This window comes from Haliotis rubra, unplaced genomic scaffold, assembly GCF_003918875.1.
Source record: "Haliotis rubra isolate DU_JTF1 unplaced genomic scaffold, ASM391887v1 Scf254, whole genome shotgun sequence".
Classification (NCBI taxonomy): Eukaryota; Metazoa; Mollusca; class Gastropoda; order Lepetellida; family Haliotidae; genus Haliotis; species Haliotis rubra.
Window position 1 is genome coordinate 1,356,219 of NW_025766603.1, and position 21,133 is coordinate 1,377,351.

The following is a 21,133-nucleotide window of genomic DNA, read 5'->3' on the forward strand; positions in this document are numbered from 1 at the left end:
CCAAGTTATAGTTGAGGGTCAGAAATCAAAGTACAGTTTTCAATGTCGTCACGTTTATTTCTCTTCTGTTCTGGTATCATATCAATTCGTGAATGAATGTGGCAAATATTAACACAAATCTCAGATTTATATACACATTATCCAGTCAGCTATAGGTAAGTCAGGTGAATCTCCTTCTTTAATTGATTGATGACATTATTGATTTCGTTCTAGAGAATCGCACATTCTGTATCCTTGTCACCAGGTTTATCTTCTCTGGATACACGCAGGACATGGGGCACACGCATCTCCTCCCTGCATGTTGAACCTCGGTGGCTTATCTTGCAACTTAGTAATGTGGTGTTAATGCAAGATACACATGTTTCATTTTTTCTGTGCATATTTCCCTCATGCAGGTATTTTCACATAATTTTCATTTGCATATTTCATGCATTATAAATGTCTACCTAATGTGTACTGTCTCCATAGCACAGTGCAGCTCTTACTTCATTCTAGTATCAGGTATTACCTCCCTTGTTAGTAACCCAGCCAGCTAGGGTTCAATCCCAGCTTTCTAATAAAACTTTTGCAGATTTGTTATGTTTCATATCCCATAATACAATTTTCCTGTCATGTGACCTTAAAAAGCACATGTGGTACTGGGACCCCATGCTTCAGTGTGGTAGCAGCCTCCATAGCGTCAAGAGGTCTCCTCTGACTGTTAATATTAATGTAGAGCACAGGAACACAAATGTAAGTCTTGCATCTTTATTGTTTCACAGTTACTATTCTATTTTGTATAAATATAATGTTTAATAGTCTTCTTTGAAGTTCATGGCCTCATAATGTTATTGTTACATGCCATATTTTCTGAAAGTGTTCAAAGAATCTTCAAAGGTTTTCAAAGTTGTTAAACATAAATTTAGATGATATTTCTTCAATGCATTGTATTTTATAGTCAAATTATATTACAAATTGTTTCTGTTTATTCTAGTTTTCCAAACCTCATCCACTCAGTCACTCATCAACTCAACTAGTTATCCTTTTACACGACCAATGACCAACGTTCAACGTGTATCTTACATTCATTTGTACGTGTCACCGTATATCAACGCACACCATTGTTTACCATCAACGAATAAAACCCTGTGGATGCGAGTTCTTGGTGAATTGTTATTCTTGCGTCTACATTTGTTTGGAAAAATTTACAGTCAGAGGATGACAACGACGTTCTTGATGTCTTCTGTGTGAGGCCGTATTGCTACATCACTCTTCCAACCTTGCATGGTGTCGTTTCTGTATTCAACGTGTGCAAGGTATGGTGCTCATATTTTGACTTTGTTGTGCAACGTGAACGATGTATTCGCACAACATAACTGGTGACATTCCTAATGGCACTGAGAATGTTTATGCATCCGATGTTCATGACTTTGATGGTGTCCAGGGTGCTGTTGGTGGTTCACAAGACAGAAGTGATGACGTTCGACGTTCTTCTCGTCAAAGAACTCTTACTGAAAAGGCTAAAATTGAACATTTACATCTGTTGAGAAATAAGGCTGCTACTTCTCTTTCAGCTGTTACTAAATGTAGAAATAAGCTTAATGAGTTGATGGAAAGTGGTGACAATTTGCATTTAGTTAAGACTGCTTCTGATACATTTAACCAGTTGTATTTTAGGTACCTCACCTGTGCTGAGCTCTATTGCAGCGAGTTAGAACCAGCTGAGAGGCACGGTGTGCAGCAGATCGTAGACATCAGGGTGAATTCCATGTTGGCATTCAAGGACTTGACCAAGCATTGGATCCAATCCACTGAACAGGACTTGGTGGAAGAAGTTCAGAATGAGTCGGCATCTGCTACAGGTTCGTGTGAGAGTAAGAAGTCTAAGTCCAAATCTTCCACATCACGTACAAGCGTCAGTGGGTCAGTATCTTCTCATACATGTGAAAAGGCTAAGCTTGCAGGTCTGCTCGCAGAGAGGACTATGTTGCATAAGAAGTTGGAGATGGAGAAGATGATGCGGCAGACCAAGATGGACATTGAAGAAATGAGGCTGGACATTGCTATTGCCAAGTCTGCTGCCCGTGAGCAAGTCTTTGCTGAAGCTGAAGGTCAGGAATATGCAACACTTGATCTACAATCACGTGAGTCGAACCCTAAGCATATGGTTTCAAATGTCATTGACGGTGGCAGAGAATGTTCCATGTCCAATACTTCTCTCAATGAGACAAAGCCTAAAGTACCCATATCAACGGCCAGTGTTAACACTTGCAAATATGATATTCATACTCGGAGGCATTCTTCAGCATGTAAAGAACCAAACAGGAAAGTTCTCAATCCTGATGCTAGGGATTTTCAGCCTACATCTCAAAGGTCGCATACCAATGTAACTCAAGGGAACATGAGGTATAACCGTCCAGATCAAGATCTTAATTCTAGTCAGCTTTTTATTGAGACTCAGAAACAGATGGTCAACGTGATGTTTCTTCCCAAGCCAGAAGTACCGAAGTTCCAGGGTGACCCTACAGAGTTTGCTTCTTTCATCATGGCCTTTGATGCTCGGATCATCCCACATGCAAGAGCTGACGCAGACAAGTTATACTATCTGAACCAGCACTTACAAGGTGAGCCTAAGGATCTTGTCTCTGGTTGTCTATATATGGACATGACTACTGGCTATCAATCTGCAAGAGATTTGCTATTCAAAGAATATGCAGATCCATATAAAGTATCATCAGCATACCTGAACAAAGTGCTATCATGGCCTACACTGAAAAATGATGATTATTCTGGACTTAAACAGTTTTCCTATCTTCTTATCAAGTGTTATCACGTGATGGACAGCATATCTCATATGTCTGTATTAAACCATGCTCCTTATATGCAGTCAATTGTACAGAAGGTTCCACAGCATCTACAGACTAGATGGAGAGATCATGTTACCAAGGCCAGAATGAATGGAGCACAGTATGTTGGATTTGGAAATCTAGTAGACTTTGTAGACTTTGCAGCTAAATCAGCAAATGAGCCAACTTTTGGTAAGCAGGCACTTTCTGTGAGCAATGATCGTCCTCGCAAAGCTAATGATGCTTCACGCAACAAACCACAAGTTCCCAAGTCTCAGAGTTTTGCTACAAAAGTCGACAACAGTGCTTCAAACGGTAACACAAACTTATCTTGCTACTTCTGCAAGGAACCTCATGACATTGATAATTGTAGTGCGTTTTGCAGCAAGTCTCTGGCAGATAGACGTTCCTATTTGAAGGAGAACAACAGATGCTTTGGTTGTTACGGACTTAATCACTCTGTCAAGGGATGCATGAAGAGGAGAAAATGCAGGACCTGTGGTAAAAGTCACCCAACTGCTTTGCACGATGAGAATTTCAAGCCTATCAAGAAATCTGAACACTCGCCCGAGTCATCAACTACCAAGACACCCATGGAAAGAATAACTACTAGCGCAACAAGTTGTAACTCCATTAGTTCCAGTGTCAACGAAACTATCCTTCAATCGATCATTCCTGTAAACGTCAGACAGAAGGGAAGTGAGAGGGTAGTAACAACGTATGCATTCTTGGACAATGGTAGTACTGGCTGCTTCATAACGGACAGTCTCAGGGAACAACTGGATGCTAACCATTTGCCTAGTGTCTTAAAGTTACAGACTTTGAATGGGACAGATCTCATAGACACGTCAGTTGTACCAGATCTCATAGTGTCTGATATCTCCAACATTAACTCTGTCTGTTTGCCACGCACATTTTCTCGTGATGAAATGCCTGTTGAACATGATCACATTGCTAAGCCTGATGTTCTAAAACGTGTGTCACATCTTAGCCATCTTGCACACAAGCTTCCAGCGTATCAACCTGACTTGGAGATAGGACTGCTGATCGGATGCAACTGTCCAGCTGCTCTACAGCCACTAGGTATAATCTCTTCAGATGATGCAGGACCGTTTGCAGTTTGTTACAAGCTTGGCTGGACAGTGAATGGACCACTTCAACTAACCCGTAATCTCCAGAACAATACAGTAGTCTGCAACAGAATAGTTCTTCAGGAAACGATAAAAGTCAGTGAGTGTATTACACCTGAGAATGTACTGAAACTGTTTGAGCTGGATTTCAATGAGCATGATATAGGTCAGGATCCTGGTCAGCGAGGATATTCTATCGAAGATCAACGCTTCATTGACGACACTGAAAAGAATATGCAGTTCGTTGATGGTCATTTTCAGATTCCACTCCCATTTCGCAAAACTGATTTGATGCCATGTAACAGACAGCAAGCTGTTAAACGTATTTTGTGGCAAAGAAAAAAGATGTTAAAGAATGAAATTTATCACAGGGACTATGTTGCCTTCATGAACTCCATTCTGTTAGCAGGATATGCTTGTGAGGTCCCCAAGAGTGAACTCTGTGGTCAGCCTGGTCATATCTGGTACTTGCCTCATCACGGTGTGTATCATCCCCATAAACCCAACAAGATCCGTGTAGTGTTTGATTGCAGCGCCAAGTTCGATGGTGTGTCTATAAATGATGTACTGCTGCAAGGTCCAGACCTCACCAACTCGTTGATTGGAGTGCTCACCAGGTTCCGCAAAGAAGACATTGCTTTCATGGGAGACGTTGAAGCAATGTTTCATCAAGTAAAAGTACCCAAGGAGCAACAAGATTACCTGCGATTTCTATGGTGGCCTGACGGTGATGTAGACAGTGATTTGAAGGAATACAGAATGACTGTTCACACCTTTGGCACTATTTCTTCCCCAAGCATCGCCAACTATGCTCTGAAAGCATCTGCACACAAGTCTGAGGGCAAGTATGATTCTGATGTTGCCTATACAATATATAGAAACTTTTATGTAGATGACTGTCTTAAGTCTGTTCAGGATGAAAAATCTGCTGTCACACTGATCTCACAGTTGCGATCGGCATGCGCTGAAGGGGGATTCAATCTCACAAAGTTTACCAGTAACAGTAAGCATGTCTTGTCTTCCCTTCCTCCAGAGCATTGTTCTAAAGACATTCAAGCCATAGATCTTAGCTGTGACGACATCCCCATGGAACGGGCTCTCGGTATGCAATGGCACATTCAGTCTGACTCATTCAAGTTCTCAGTTGACTTGCCAGAAAAGCCTGCTACACGACGAGGGATTTTGTCTACAATGTCTTCCCTTTATGACCCTCTTGGCCTAGTATCTCCAGTTCTACTTCCAGCCAAGAAAATACTGCAAGACCTGTGCAAGGACAAGTCTCTTGACTGGGATGATCATGTAGAAAAGAGTTGTTGTGATAGCATCAATAAACTTGAAATATCGGTGTTCTCATACAGTATGCACGAGAAGCAATGTATGCAGGACACCTTCAGCACAGTTTACTAATGGTAAAACATACACATGTGTTTATGTGATTCTTAAGACATCAGAAGCTTAAGTAAATGTTTGGGGCATCTTTGAAAAATGAGAGGTAGTTAGTTATAATATCACATCACAATCAAGGGCATCAGCTGTACATATGTACATTGGGTAGGAGTCAAACCAATATCTGTGGCATCACAAGCAAAACCTGAAGAATATTTAACACAAACATCTCACAAATGTTTGTTTGTTTGTGATTTAACTTAATGTAAAGTCTCACATTAGCTTTTAGTTTGTGAAAAATAAGGTGCACTTTGGACATTGGTTAACTCAATTCACTGATAAAGTTTATGCAGCTGAACATAGACAAAGCATATTGGACAGTGGACAGTTTCTGTGAAGTCCAAGTACAGACATCAATCAGCTTCTGTTGGTCGTTGTTGGTGTATTCAGAAATGTTGTAGAGAACCAGCTGACCAGGTAAAAGGTAACCATTGTCACATTTCCCCATAAAAATACCCAAAAGAAATGAGTTTTGTTAAAAAGGTGTTTTATTACCAAAATACAGAAAAGCCTCTCTTCCAATGGGGCTGGCTTGAATAATATAATGTTAAATATATTACTATTTAGTACTGAAGTCTTAATGTCTGTTGAAAAGAATCTTACAAGCATGTGTAATGTCATTGGCTCACAGACATTAAGTGTGTAAATATATGGAGAATTGTACATTATACCCTTCGTATTCGTGAAATATAATGTTTCTAGTAAACAAACCAAGGTTGCTATTGGAAAATACTTTTAATAACAGAAGCATCTCATTCCTTGAAATGTTTCCAAATATCACAAGGTTAAAGTTAAAAAGAATACAGCTGCTTAAAATCCAACAATAACCAAGTCTAATATAAATACAGTGGAACCTCTAAGCCGGCAGCCCTCCAATCGATATGCTCTCAATATCGGCACTAGAATTTGGTCCCGACAGAAGCTAGTTAATTTATGATCATTTACACGCCCTCTAATCCAGGCGTCAACGATACCGGTTCAGAGGGCTTCCACTGTACAAGTATTACAGACACGTCTCTTAATCACCTCAAATGTCACCTGGAATGTTGACATGGAACTAACATTAAAATAGAAATGATGATAAGGAATCATGGAAATATGGAACACCTTGCATCATATGATTAGGGATTAAAACATGTTTTACAGCAACATGAAAAGTGACATCAACATTAATGATCTTGACCAAAATCTTCACAGAACAGGTACCCATTGGAAAGAAGGCACATGAAAGTTTAATTAGGCATGCTTGAGTTCCTTTTTCAGAACCTGTATTGTTTTGTGACATGGACAGTTTACCAAGACAATTCCCCAAGACTACTGAAGAATAATCCCATAACACTAATGAAGAATAATCCCACTTATCTTTACCTAGTTGTCATAGAAACAACGTAGAGAAACAACGCTGTTTCATTGAGCTGCTCGTTTTGTTTATAAATTATTACCTTCATAAAATCATTGCTTGTATTTGGTTTCTATTGATTTCATTCAGTTTGATGCATCAGAACTACGGAGACTGCATGTTTTAAAATGTCAACCCATAAATCGTTAGCTGTCGATAACGTATGAGATCTGTGAACTGAAGTTTCTGCCACCATTTTGACATCCTGCGACCTGATTTGTTGTTGGATGACGATATGGTAACGCTTAACGAAGGTATACCTGTCATCACATCTGAATAGTACAGTTTATTTTAGGAATAACACATTTCGGGTTGTTGTTGTTGACGGTGGGTTGTTTTCTTCCGTTGGCATGGAGGAGGCTGTTTAGGCTGGAGGACGCTGAGAAGGTTGTGTGTATGCCTGCCTGTTGTTTTCAGGAGTCGGCTGATTTGGTGTGATGGTTTTACCAATGTAGGGAATGGATATTTTGGAAGAAAACAACCCACCGTCAACAACAACAACCCGAAATGTGTTATTTATAAAATAAACTGTGATTGTGGACAATGCTACATAGGTGAAACATCCCGACCCATCAACACCCGAGTCAAAGAACATCGCACCTCTGTTGCTAATTCCGACACCAAATCACCTATCTCTGACCACATCAAAGCTAACCCCAATCATGAAATAGAGTGGTCCGACATCACCATTCTCGCCAACAACCAAACGGACTTCACTAAACGCAAGCTCACAGAAGCCATTCACATCAAACGCCACAAGCCCACCATCAACCGTGACCAAGGATACTTCATTCCATCAGCTTATGATCCACTCCTCCACCAAGCCCAATCTTTGTATAAACATCGCATCTATTGTATAAACATCTCATTGTAACTACATCTCATTGTAACTTCACATCTCTGGCTTCCATTAACTATCCTTTGTGTACTCACTGGCTTCATCAGCTTACTGCTTAGCCAATCATGGCAATTATGTTGTTTCCTTTGTCTATTATGTTGTTTCATTGTTATATACAGTATATATATGCAGCTCCTACACTTCATGTATCACTCTTGCTTGACAACGGTACAAGAATCTGTATCGAAACGTCGCACTCACGAAATAAAGAAGTTGTTATCCATAAAACTTGTTCTATATTGTACGTCTCAACTTCTAAAATGCCACTCAAACAAGTTAACCATTTATATGGTTATATGGCGATTAGCGTTAGAATAAACTGGCATGTATATTATATTTGAAGGGAACTGAAATCAGTCAGGAGGCAGCTACAGATGTATTGGTATTAAAGGAACAACTGAAAGAAAAGGACAGACTGATTGAGGAGCTGAGGATTCAGAACCTATTACTAAGACAGGAACTGGATAAGATGGTATGGTTCACTTGTGTAAATGTACATTCATTTTTTTTCGATTCTTTTAAGAATCATGCTAACAAAAATGGCCCCCAGAATCAATGCTGGTCAATTAGGGTAACTAAACAGTTGGGTGGTCAGACTCTCTGGATTGTGTGTCATTCTTGAAGGTGTATCATTGCTGATAACACTAGTGGCGGTCCGATTAATTAAATTAATCGAAGATTGGTCGCAGTGACAGAAACAAACCAGCAGTTGATCATATTTTCTCATAATCAAACACAAACAATTTTTGGATTACTTGTTTACATTAAGAAATATGTTTCACAAGGTTGGTTTTGTCTCTGTTATTAAATTTTACATTACATAAGCACTACAAGCTCGTTCAAAGTCATGACTGAATTTATCTTAAAGACTCGAGGAAATTTATTCCTAACATTCTAGTCCTCCTTCTAAGATGTGAAATTCGCAAATGCATTTTGTGCAATTTAAAAAAACACACACCAAAGAAATACTAGTACATGTTTTTCCATTTTTTGTGTACAATAACAAACATTACAGGAAATTTGGATAAATGACCCTCACCAATTATTTTGGATGATTGATAATGAACCAATCATCAATTATGAGATTTCAACCAATTCCCAGCACTAGTTAACACCACACTCGGTCATATGCAGGCACTTGAGTAAGGCATTAAGAAAGAAAAGGAAATTAGGAAGAAATACCTAGTCTGGAAATACCATTGTCACTTTTCAGAGAAAAGAAAAGTCACAGCAGCTACAAGAGCATCTGAATAAAGAAACTTTGCAAGAGGCAGAGATCGCCTGAGCCTGATGTGAGGCTAATTTTGTATTTGGACTGATTATTTTTTACTAAAGTCAGTAATGAGTTTTCAATAATAATCATTCAAAACTGTAATGGCATGTCTTCCCAAGCATTTGTAATATTGCATCCAGTCATGCCAACATGCCCACCTAGGTGAATTCTGATTTGTTTTTAACAATGTATGATGAGTAATATAATAGTAGTGCTTGTGCATATTTTTATGTCATGTCATGTTCATTCACTTGTATCAGTTGTTGGTTGTTCAATGCACACCTGGCAATATTCCAGGCACTTTGAAGACACCTTGTAACTAATTTTTTCTTATTGATATCATATCTTCTTTAAAATATAACATTAATGATAATGCCCACCGTAAATTGTTTATTTTCTTATTTATAGGTGTATGCATTCAATGATAATGATGATGGCCGTGACTTTCAAATAACACTAGTTCAGGTGAGTTACAGTAATTCCTTCTCAATGAAAACATGTCAACTACAGTGTGCACTCTGTCTAATTCGGACCAGCTTGGGACCGACTAAAAAGTCCGAATTATACAGTAGTCCGTAGTACACAGATTTCAATGGAGTTATGGAGTTATCTCCCTTTGACGAACATACGATCGTGCATGAAACACATGTTACATGAATGCGTATAATAAAGACGAAACACTGACAAAGTACATTTACATTTGTTTATTACATACAGCTTCAGTTTGTGAAGAAATCAGTCATCAAAGACTGTGACTGGCTTTTAAGTGATTGATTTAGAATCAGTGTTTCTGTACTGGCTTCGAGTGTAGCCACAGGGTTCAAGAGTTCAGGTGAGTTTTGCACCATGGCAAAATGTTTTATTTCCCTCAGCATCTCTAGGACCTTGGGATATGTGAGGTTTGTAGTGAGCGATTCACTTTCTTCATTGTCATTGTCATTGTCACACTCTTCATCACACTCTTCCTCGGTACCACCACGAAGTTTCTTCAGAATTTCCGCTTCCCAGTCCTTACTATCCGGGTCCTCTGTCGGAATGTCAGAGTCACAATTTACAAATTCTTCCACCTTACATGCGCTACTCGTCATGTTTGCAACAAGCACAGCCAAAGGAATGTCATCTTCTTCAGTGTCCGATTCTACAGAATCCAGTGCACATGTTGAAAACCCGCATGCACTAAAACACTTCCTGATTGTCAAAATTGTTGTATCCTGCCACAATTTGTGAATCCAGTGCACAGCGTCTAACACTTTAATGTTTTTGGAAAGTTCAGTCACACTGCTGCATGTGTCGATCCGCGATATCAGGGATTTCATTAGAAATTTCCTATATCGATGCTTGAAGGCACGAGTTATCCCTGTATATTTTTCTTATTTATAGGTGTATGCATTCAATGATAATGATGATGCCCGTGACTTTCAAATAACCCTAGTTCAGGTGAGTTACAGTAATTCCTTCTCAATGAAAACATGTCAACTATGTAAAATGAGTTAATGTCAACGAAGATCTGAAAAACGTAAATGGATTGGTGGGATTGTATTACTCATAAGAAATAATATCATTTGTTAATAATCAGCATTTTCAACTGAAATTTTGCCATTTTGCAGAATATACTTCACGAGGAATCAGCACAGGAACATCTGGAGGTTAGTTAATAAGCCCACTTGTACAAAATTTAATTGTTCATATTATTGTTTACCCCTTAATGACAATCCTCATCCTGCTTGTTGTGTCTGAAATGAGTTTGGAATCAACTCAGCAATGTCCTACTTACATATATTAGCATATATTTGATGTGAAGCTGGTAATTTTATTGGCAACTATTGTAAAGTTCACTGATTAGAGAATAACAGTCTGTATCTTCTTTTTAGAATATTCCTGGCGTGGAATGTCCAGAGCTTCCAGTAAGTATTTTATTTCAATTTCAGATTCTGTTGTATTTTGCATGTTAAATGTCAGGTATATACATGGTTTGTCAATTGAAATTGAATGTAAATGATACATATTATGTTACACTTCATCCAATTTATGTTTCTTTCTGGCTTGAAAAAGCTGTTCATGTAAGTTTTGGCATCATTTTCAGGTGATATCTTACAAAGGAAAGAGCATCAAGTATGGGTAGAAAGGTAATTACACTTAATATATTTAATATTAATTTAAATCCTTTAACAAAGAAAGACAATTAAACTAAACGAGAAAACAACAAGCATGGTGTTTCATTTTTGGGGATTTGTTCATTTTCTGCTTTGTTCTGATTAAATGCACCAGTGAAGTTTTTAATAACTAAACTGATCAGTATGAATGATTTCTGCTATCACAAAGTTTTTGGTTTGGTAAATTATAGAGTGGTATTAAAAGAACAAATGATGTCATTAAATGTCATAAGGTATCAAACTTTCTTTATCAGACTCTTCAATCAAGTTCAAATATTAGAACCTTTGAAGAAAAAAACACCTGAAAAGGTAAGTTATAGAAACCTTAAACTGCCATCTGTGAATTGGATATATATGGAACGCTGAAGGTTAAATTAATGATGTTTTCAAACATATTAATTTTTTTACTTGTTACCTAGATACTCCTAACTTCTTTGAGTGGCATTATTTAGATATTATTTTATATTATTTTAGATATTCCTATTTTAAGATAACAAATGGTTTTACACTGCTTAAGTTTGCTCTTTGCCACAATGTTCCACAGTCTATCTGTACATGTCTCTCATTGTAATCATCTACCCTATGCGAGGTCATGGAAAAGGAATATCAATGAAATGTCGATGTTCATATCACTCAGCCAACTGACTTCTTCCTACTGGTCATGATGACAAATAGAACCCTACTTGTACAAGCTTCTATAAGATGGACAAATAACATGCGGACAAATATATTTTCAGGCATCAAGGATTGCAGAAACTGAGGAAATGGTAAGTTAATAAATATCTCTACTGCTAAATGGCCTAATTTTTTGTTAATATTTGAATACTGGTTCGTTGTCATATATAATTTTTATGTAAAACAACATTTTCTTTCAGGTTGAGTCCTACTTGCAAAAAAGGAGACACAATAATGAGGTGAGCAATTATGAAAAGTGCTAGTCTGTACATGCTTAGATTTTCTGGGGCCATTTCAATGTTGCTGGGGCGGTGTTGGTAGCCTAGTGGTTAAAGTGTTTGCTCGTCACCCTGAAGACCTGGGTTCGTTTCCCCAAATGGGTAAATTGTGTGAAGCCCACTTTCTGGTGTTCCCGCCATGATATTGCTGGGATATTGCTAAAAAGCGGCGTAAAACCATACTCACTCAATCCAATGTTGCTGTACTGCAGGTATCAATTTTGTCATATCTAGACTGCACCAGTGCAGGTAAAATATTGCCAGTGCAGGTAACATGTTCCACCACAACTGCATGGCATTTCGTGACATTTCATGGAAGGTCAGGGGTCACTGTGTCAGAGGAAAAATTATTCTTGTAATGGTGGACAAGTGGATTTTGCTGTGCAGAAATGGAATTAAACTTATGAATGAACATGTTAGTTCAATTGTAAACATCTATCAAGACATGTGTCAGACATCAAGTAATGTGAACTTTTATGGAGAGAGGAAATTGCCCAAGAATATCCCTCACACACCTGTTAAAGAATCATCCATGTCAGTGGAAACTATAGGATTGTTGATAACATGGTGCAGCCAGATGGCAGAGCCTGATAAATCACTTGTTTGCACCGGAATCATCCCCTGCTGTACATAGTTGCCAATATATAGATGACAAATAAAAGATTAGCAAACGAAATAGATGGTTCAATGACAAACAATGATGTGTTATTGCTCTGTGGTGTATCAGTGTTATTAGCTATGACTTACTCTGTCACACAGCATCCAGTATATATTATGGATCATCAGTATCAGTGTTTCTAAGCAGCATGTGTGAAAGATATTTCTTGGTGAATTTTTAATTGAAAAACTCTGAAAATAGACTACAAAAATAACAGTGAGCTGACTAGTCCATGTTACTAACCATGCATATGATGGATTTTGTCCATAGATACCCCCTGCAAATTCAAGGTTGGAATGATTGTGGAGGCATTAGAGGATGACGGCTTTTGGTATAAGTTATTGTTGTCATCATTGTTCAAAAGAAACTTTACATTTGGAAATCATCACAAATGCATGAGTTAGTTATCAATTCTTATGATTATTTTCAGATAGATTTGCTTAGGTACTGATCATCATTTGACTCAAAATCAATAGTCGGACCCTCTTTCATTCTGAAACTTCTTGAAGGATAATACTTTTTGTGTCGCTCAAAGAATTGCAGTAGTTTATTTTTTCATACCTGGAAGCGATTCTGCATATTTGGCAAATCTACAACAACAAAAATTTGATAGGTTTGAATCTAGCAAAGATAATTCCCATCTCTCTGGTTATTACTACAGTTACTTCATTTCTGTCCTGGTAGTTACTTGAGCTATAGTCTGTAGTGAAAGTTATTGTTCAAGGAGGATATAGACATTTCCAGTATTGAAATTAAAAAGAGGTGTTAATTTTTCCAGGAAAAAAGTGTTTGATGGGACTTTAAGGTTAACTGTATATTTTGGAAGAACATGCATACACTTTCTTTTCTGCTGTCATGTCGACTAAATAAGAAACCAGGAAAATGTCAGTGGAGCATTCTTAAGTTAAAACAAAACAGTGGAGATAAATATTTGTGTGAACCTTCTTGTTTCCATGAATCATAATTCTTTTTATCTTGATTAAAAAAATAGGTATAAAGCCAAAGAAATATTGTCACTACAGAAGGAAAGAGTTAAACAAATACATTGGACTGGTTATAACTTGGATGAGTGGCTTTCAACAAAGGGTCAGGTTTGAGGTATGTCTTCTTCAGTGAGTACAATGTATTTCCTTTAGATGTATATGTAAATGTTTATATCACATTAACTTCAAGAGCTGTGAAGAAGCTGCATATTTATATTGCTTGAGATTTTCACTATGATGTTTTACACTTTGTGAAAGCCTACGAGAATAATTACACGTGTTGTACATGTTGGATTTAGTTGAAGACTGGTGACAAGGTTGAGGCTCCATGGTTGGTGCACAGAGCAGCTCGATACCCTGGCCATGTTGAGCGTGTTGATGGAGGTATTTCTAACATTATACAAATAGCCTATATATTCAAATTATGATTCATATTTATTATAAACCTTACATTGTTATTGTGTCTAATATATTTCTAAAGCATGTTGAATGTGTTTATACCTGAAATGAAAAGACTGAAAGTGTTTTCATGTTTTTCAGAATATGTGCTAATTGAATTTAGTGACATGACAAAGAAAAGAATTCATTTCAAGTATATTGAGAAGAAAACGTAAGTAATCAGATTATTTCAACTCATACAATATGAATCCATTCCCTCAACATGTTACATTACAAAGTAACTTGTGTATTTATTCAGAGGTTAGTTGTTATTTTTTTGCGGTATCCAGGAATGCTCTTCTGTGCCAAAGTTTGCTTTATGTACCATGTAGAGGCGCAATCGCGCGCCACCGGGGTTTCACCCAACTCAAAGTTGCTAAATCTAACAAACTGCAGGCTACCATAGTGTAAGTACTCAAGGCATTGTTCGTAAACTCATGGTAAAGTTGTAGTCACAGACATGTAATATCTGTGAATTTTGCCATTTCTTTATAACTAAGACCTCACTGTCGCTGTCACTTTTAGGTCAACATTTATGCAATTAGTCACGAAGTATATATCTCTGCCTGTTGTTTCCTTTGCCACCATTTACCATGTACAATTAACCTTCCTGGAATAAATGAAGCGTTGATGCCTTATGCTGAAGTTATTTTTCATTGGGAGGGCTCAGGGTAAAATACACCGCTGTCATATGTTTTTGTTTTCTGTAACAGGAACCATCTCTGAAACCCAACTTGACTTTCAAGACAACTGGACACTGAGATAAGCCCAAGTTCATAAGTTTGAATTACCAAGTGGGAAGAAATCTTGTATAAAGAAATCTCTATCTTTATTTCTATTTCTTCTTGATTTATATTATGTTAGGTATTTTAATTCTTGAGCAGCATCCTGCTTCTGGAAACTTTAAGTTGTTTTCAATGGGAAAACGTTATTTAATGAAATTTATACTAAACTATCCATGATGTTTGCTGAAGTAAAACAATTCTGCTACATGTAACTAAAAAAAAAATCTGCCAGAGTTTACACAAGTTAAATTGAAGTAGATCCAAAAGTGCTGCCTTTTTGCTATTTACAGATTCCGTCATTTGTATTTTTCTCGGTTTCCATGAAAATGATTTGGACTTAGTCTCAAAAGAAGGGGTGGATTTTGTGTCCGAGTCACAAGTTGAAAACCTTTCAATATATTTCAACAGAACTTCAGCAGAGTATATTTATAGAAAATTATATTTTTCATCTCTGATTTCCATGGAAGGGATTTGGATGTAGTCTTAAAAAAAATCAAGTTGGACTTTAAGTAACTGCCAGATGATTTGTTCTTTCAAATATGTGGGGCCGGGGGGATTTGTCATCTTCTGATGACTCTTGTTGGAACTGTCTGAAATTGATTATTCTCCTTGTAAATATCCCTGTCTAGGTAACAATAAGTAAAAAACATAATGGTCCCCTGTCATGGTTAGAAAGTTCCTTCTTTTCTTGGAATTATCATGTGTTTTGATGTACTTATTGACCCTACTCATTGATCAAATTGTGTTTGAGGTGTAAATTTAGTTTGTCATTGATGTCATGGTTTGAATGCAACTTGAAAAACCTAATTACCACAAAAAGTTATTTAGTTTTAAGATATAAACGTCTCATAGGTCTCTCTTGTAACACAGTATTGTCAAACTTGTCACATGATACAATTCTACTTTCATACATTTTACTTTCGATGACATTAAACATTTGCTATAATCTTTTCTTTGGATATTCAGATCTAAAATAATGATGAAATAACTGAGAAATTTGCGTTGGTTGAAACGTATTTGGAAGATGTCACAATGATACCGACATCCTTGTAGTTTTTATGTATGTCCCTCAACTTCGATATATAAGTTTCATTATTTACATGTTATTCTTGTTATAGTTTGTCAAAGTTTTAAAATTTTGTTCTTTTGTTACAACCAGACTGCCATAAAGAAAAGCAAATAACCAAAGTGTATGTTTTTGTGTTTAGAATATATATATATATATATATATATTTGTATATGTACAGCATGTGTAACTGTAATGTGGTCTATGGCATTTATGAAACAATACATGCAGTTATGTTATATGACCTTGTTTGTGTTATTTTCCCACTGTCTGATGTTAAATCTGCTTTCTATGATAGTATATCTCATCTTGATTGAATTGTTGGATTTCACCAAGTATTCTTATATTTGGCTGGCCTCATTAAATGGGTGTTACATTTTGTAAAGTCACATTTACATGCACACTGCAAATTAGATAATTTCAAAGTAAAATCTGACAAAGAGCAATTCATTTAGACAATTTTAATGTGTGCAAGTGTACAAATAATGAAGGCTCTGCTTAATATGGTTTCAAGGATTATGCATCTGCCATATACAATTCAGTGTTCCACTGCCCAGTTAGGGTGATTATAGAAGCAACAGAGGCACATAGACCATATTATAAATCTTTTCTGCCAGAAATTTCTGCAGAAAAAAATTCTGCAAGAAATTTCTGCAGGAAAAAAAAATTCTGCCAGAAATTTCTGCAGAAAAAAAAAACATTCTGCCAGAAATTTCTGCAGAAATGCATTTTCAGAGCCAATTTGTGAGCTTATGAAAACATGAACACACTTGCACATTACATTTTTGGATTCATCTCCTTGAGATCTTTCCAATGATATAAAACATGTTTTTTGTAGCATGCTTCCTTCTGGGTGTCAAGTTAGGACTGGCTGGCCATTCCTAAGTTGTCCCGCCAAACCTTTTAACGCTTAACGAAGGTATACCTGTCATCACATCTGAATAGTACTACGTTTATACAATCTGTTAGTCAATCTAGTTGGTCAGAGATGCATGCAAACAAAATCATAATGTGATGAATGCACGTTGGAATTATCACTGGAAGATATGGATATTGCGATTTCTAAAATCAGATCGATACACTAAATCATTGAGTTAGCTTCAACGTGGATTTGAAAAGAGCTCCAGTTACATAACGATTTGTCATCCCGAGAGTGTGAGAGACAGAGTCAGTCAGTTTCCTAGAAGTAATACAATTCCAAGTATTGGCGGGCTATGTGAAGCCTGACGTGCACAATGACACCATAACTCAATAAACGATAACGTGCCATTAAACCTACAATGGTCTCAAAGTGTAGAAAATTGACGGAGCCTGTTTTGTTTACACTATGAAGACAGCATGGGTGTGTACTTGTAGAAAATTTGAGAGAGAGTGGTGGAGGGGTTGTCTCCCAGGTTTAGATATAACTGATGATCCAGGTTTGAGATGAGGGTCAGGAAATATATAAGACAAACGCACAGTTTACGTGTCATCATCTTTCTTTCTCTTCTCTTCTAGTATCATTTCGGGGCGGTGGGGTAGCCTAATGGTTAAAGCGTTGGCTCGTCACGCCGAAGTGCCGTGGCAGTGTGAGTCAAAAAGAAACTTCACATTCTTTCTTCAGGGCACTATGAAAGAACAAGGATGGTAAGATGGTTAAAATTGTTATTATTTCATTGCTGAGATCTGTGTGATGTACTCGATACACTGACAGTGCCATAATCAGTTCCATTAGGCCACACCGCCGCCGTTCCAAAACATGGGTATACAGAATGTCAAGTCACAAAATAAAAATGCGAAATTTCTCAGTTCAGTATCGTGTATGGCCGCCCGCCTCATTCACCACTGCCAAACACCGTCTCCTCATCAACTGCCTGATGCTTGTGAACACGTGGTTGGGGATTCTGCGCCATTGCTCTTGGAAGGCAGCGCCAAGTCCCTTCAAATTCTGAGGTTGGTTCCTAAGACCACAAAGCCTTCTCCCAAGTGCATCCCAAACGTGCTCTATTGGATTAAGGTCAGGGGACCTCGATGGCCAGTCCATGACGTTGATTCCAGCGTTTTGAAGGAAATTTCGTGTCAACATCGCGGTATGCGGCCGAAACATTATCATGCTGGAACTGTAGACCTGGGCCATGAGCCGCCATGAAAGGAACGAGTTCAGGGGTGAGCACCTGGTCGCGGTAAGCAGCAGCTGTGGGTTTCCACGGATGACCAGAAGTCGGGAACGGTTGTTCCCACAGAAAGCACCCACACCATGCACCATCCGCCCCCGAATCTGTCGACTTCCTGTACACAACATTGGGCATACCGTTCGCGACGTCGTCTCCAGACTCTATGCCTGCCGTTCGCGAATCTGAGGGTAAACCTGGATTCATCGCTAAAGACGACTCGATTCCAGTCTCTCTGGGTCCATCGGAGGTGACGTTGGGCCCACAGCAGACGTTGACTTTGATGAAACGGCGTCAATATTGGCCCACAATATGGACGTCGAGAATGGAGATTGGCAGCCCGCAAACCGATTTCGAATGGTCTTTGAGGACAGTCGACCTCTGGCCCTGGTTCGTGTAGCCGGCAGAAATCTGTCACGTAGGTGACGTAGGACGATTTGACGGTCTTCTGCTCGTGACGTCACACGTGGACGACCCGACCTTGGGCGATCAGAAGTGGTGCCAGTTTGTTGTAGACGACCTCGCAAGAAGTAATACAGAGTACGACGGCTGCATCCCATTGCTCTTTGCGACGTCAATAGCTGATCTTCCCGCTTGCAACATGCCAACGGCACGTTCACGTTGCACATTTGACAATCGTGGCATTTCAAGTACCGTTAGAACTGTGGTTTAAAAGTGTTTTTTCAATTCTTGAGGCCAATGCAAACACGTGCATATGAAGAAAACTTCGATGCGAAGATCACGTGATCGACTGCACGTGCAAAACCTGATTTGGCACTAACGTCATTTTGCACGACGAATGGATGGGTTTGAGTGGGTTTTGCTAACGTTTTTCTAGAGTCGAAAGATAGGGATTCCATTTCGGATACATAGATGTATCATCAGAGAAAAATTATTCATTATTTTTCAAATTACATTTTGTGAAATTTCTTTTTTGACTCAGTATATATCTATATGAAGAAAGTGATGAGAATACCGGAGCGTACAGTAATACATATATAAGAAGAAGTTTCTGAAATAATCACACGAAACGGATCTTCTCCAACATGTTTCACTATTATCTTCAGGGAGAAGTGATTACAGTTAAACGGATTATGTTATGACGCTTAATTTGTCATGACGTCACAATGTAACTATATATCCTAAAATGTTGTGACGCGGCGTTGCCATATGACGTCACATTGGCGGCTTTATATTGACAGTACTAGTAGCACAATGAAAACAAGTATAATTCAGACACATTGCGTTACCTATTTAACGATGGACACAATTCTTTGATGAAAAGTTTTCTTTAGCTTTACGCTGCATAGCGTTCAGGGAAATTGTGGAACTTGTGAATATATACTTGAAACTTCATGTATAAAGTTCAAAACAGGAAACAATTATTTCATGTACGCTCTAACATGGACTGCTCCTCAAAACATATTATTTATGTTATTATATGCCAAGGGTGTCATAAGAAGAATACATATGACAAACGGAGTGCTTGAGGGACAGAATGCGCGTCCATTAACACTGAGATTAAGGACCCCAAAAACAAGGTGCATCCCCTTAAGCGCTCACATTGACAAATGCGCAGGGAAAGGAAATAAATTTAAAATATTCCCTTTCTATAAACTGAATACTGCAGACGCCATGCAGCGTAAAGCTAAAGAAAACTTTTCATCAAAGAATTGTGTCCATCGTTAAATAGGTAACGCAATGTGTCTGAATTATACTTGTTTTCATTGTGCTACTAGTACTGTCAATATAAAGCCGCCAATGTGACGTCATGGCAACGCCGCGTCACAACATTTGTATATAGTTGCATTGTGACGTCATGACAAATTGACGTCATAACATAATCCGTTTAACTGTAATCACTTCTCCCTGAAGATAATAGTGAAACATGTTGGAGAAGATCCGTGTCGTGTGATTATTTCAGAAACTTATATATATATATATATATGTTACAGGAAATGTCTACAATCAGGCAATGTGTACAATGAAATATCCAGTCAATGTGTACATTGCTTGATTCACTCAGTCATTATTATTACATTGTCTGAAATTTCCAGGCATTGTGTACATTGCCTGATTAATTAACCCAATTATTGTACAGATTGACTGATTGTTGAACAGGGATTATTTAGAGAGAAAGGTAGCATCGGTTTCGTTCTGTGATCACTGAGGCATCGTTTAATAAAGTAATGTTTATAGTTTGGATTAATCCAATTTTCCTTAAAGCAAAGGCTTCCCTAGAAATGATTCTTCCTTAGAGCACAGGCTTCCTTAGAAATGCTATAAAATGCAAGTATTTTCTTACTAGACTTGACATTCATTCTTGTTATCATCATGGAGTCTAGATTTCGTGAACATCTCCTGAGTAGATGACAGTCCGATTCAAAGTCAATCTTGTTGACTAAAGAAGAGTACTTTACTTTCATTGAAGAAGTCAAGGTTGCACTAGGAGCTGAGAAGACATTCCGGCAGTATTACATTCTTGGGAGGTATGAGATCGTGCAGTGTGGTGACGTTGAGAAGTTAATCAGAAAGAGAAGCCAGAATCAGAATCTGCAGTTAGCTATTTCACTCCATATTGAGTGAGATGTTTTGATATCATTAAACGTGCCCACATTTCTACTGGTCGTGGAGGCAGAGACAAAAATGGTAAAAGCATTCGTGAAATATGCAAATGTCACACGTGATGCTATTGAGTTATTCAAATCCCTTTGCATATAATGTCAAATGAAGAGGAAACGTGTTACAACAAAAGGTGTTGTTGTGAAACCTATCATCTCCAAAGATTACTTGTCCGTGGACAGGTAGATCTTAATGGACATGTAGATCTTGTGGACAGGTAGATCTTGTGGACATGTAGTCAATGGCCAGTGGATCACATAAAGTGGATCATGGTTTACCAAGAACACTTTACTAAATTCTGTGTCCGTCCACTCACCTCCAAACGTGAAAGTGAAGTTGCATTTCAACTCATGG

At 38.0% G+C, this 21,133-nt stretch overlaps 3 long non-coding RNA genes across 3 annotated transcripts; all 3 read left to right on the forward strand.

Annotated features, from left to right (window-relative positions):
- The first annotated feature begins 238 nt into the window (after nucleotides 1-238).
- LOC124279674 lies at nucleotides 239-1,137 on the forward strand. Its single transcript, XR_006899441.1, has 2 exons — nucleotides 239-732; nucleotides 974-1,137. It is a non-coding gene; the product is annotated as an uncharacterized LOC124279674 (long non-coding RNA).
- A 9,239-nt stretch (nucleotides 1,138-10,376) lies between these two features.
- Nucleotides 10,377-10,887, forward strand: LOC124279676. The gene is made up of 3 exons (XR_006899443.1): nucleotides 10,377-10,408; nucleotides 10,579-10,617; nucleotides 10,843-10,887. It is a non-coding gene; the product is annotated as an uncharacterized LOC124279676 (long non-coding RNA).
- Nucleotides 10,888-13,820: 2,933 nt separating this feature from the next.
- On the forward strand, nucleotides 13,821-14,586 carry LOC124279644. The gene is made up of 3 exons (XR_006899432.1): nucleotides 13,821-13,833; nucleotides 14,018-14,102; nucleotides 14,259-14,586. It is a non-coding gene; the product is annotated as an uncharacterized LOC124279644 (long non-coding RNA).
- Nucleotides 14,587-21,133: the final 6,547 nt, after the last annotated feature.